Below are 1420 nucleotides of genomic sequence, written 5' to 3'. Positions count from 1 at the left end.
TCTTTCCCTCAGCCTGCCTGAGAGGGCTTTGCCAGCAAAGCTGCACACACAGAGTTACTATAGTGGAGACAAGGGCTTGATAAGACAGATGAAAGAATATAATTAACAGACTTAGAAATCATGTTGGTTCCCCAATGCTTTAAACCAGCATTGACAGCAGGAAAGGAGCTGACTCACTTCAACGGGGGCTGGCATAAAGGAAAGAGAAATAGGGAAGAGGAAAGGGAAAGGAAGGCAGAGCAAGAGAACGGAAAGTAGATGAATAAAAGCTGGAGTCAGTATGTAAGCTTGGCCTAGGCCTGCTTGTGCTCCTATAAACTTTGCCTGGTGACACATTTGTTTCCCACCACAGATCTCATGCACAAAGATCCGAAGCAGATCCAATCCGTCATGTTACATTTATGCCAACATTTTGGTGTCAGCCTTTATGCTAACATGAGTAGGGAAGGGAAGGGATAAAGAATAACTTTCCCTAGTTATCCACAGCAAAAAAACTTTTTTCTGTTTCTCCTGCAGGGCTGCAGAAGCAGTTTCACTGAACAATATTTGAGCTGGAGACCAGATGCTAGTTGTATACGGCAAGACCAATCATTACAGGCATCAGCTTTGCATGCTCCAGTGAGACACAGGCATGATGTGGGAAGGACAGTCCATGCGCAGTGATCTCCTCCTTGCAGAAGGAGTCCTCACATGCCCGTTGGCTGTCTTTCAGCCCCCTACCTGGATCAGGTTTAAGGGGGTGACTCGCACTTCCTTGTGAGCATCTAGGATTACTGGCAAAGAAAGGTCATCCAGGCCAGCCAATATGACTGCAAAAAAAAATCATTCCTCATCTTTGCCAGTGTAAAGGGTCGAGAGACCGAGGTACCCACTCCTCGAGTTACCTTAATGAATCAGTTTTTGCTTTAGATAATATTCATCTGGAAACACTGTCAAGGGTCAAGGGACCGAGGTACCCACTCCTCGATTTACCTTAACAGATCCGTCTGTCCTGAACAGAGACAGAAGGGTTTTAAAAAGGGGAAGGAAGAAATTCACACCTCGGTCTGCATCCAGAACTGAAACAAACTTTTAATATACAATAATTCACGCATAACTATACTCTACATATATATATGCATATAGTTACAAACCAAGGGAGAGAAAAAAAAGGAAAAACCGAAGAACAGAGGTTTACACAAACTGTTCCTTTGTCAAGGTCAGAATCCTGGGCAGGCAGCCAACAGCGAAGATAGGAGTGATGCCTGGCCTTGGTTCGCTCCGGCCTAGTTGGATTCCTCTCGCGCTGGGAGGCATGCAGCGGCCTCTGGGCAGCCGCTCTCAGTCCCTGCAGTGAGATGGGGAGGAATTCTGTGTACGGCCGATTTTCACGGCAGGGGAACTCCCTTCACGGAACGGCTGGGAGTGCGAATATTTCACC

The sequence above is a fragment of the Buceros rhinoceros genome, unplaced genomic scaffold (genome assembly GCF_000710305.1).
Source record: "Buceros rhinoceros silvestris isolate BGI_N320 unplaced genomic scaffold, ASM71030v1 scaffold15011, whole genome shotgun sequence".
Taxonomy (NCBI): domain Eukaryota; kingdom Metazoa; phylum Chordata; class Aves; order Bucerotiformes; family Bucerotidae; genus Buceros; species Buceros rhinoceros.
Note: the sequence above shows the minus strand (reverse complement) of the source record.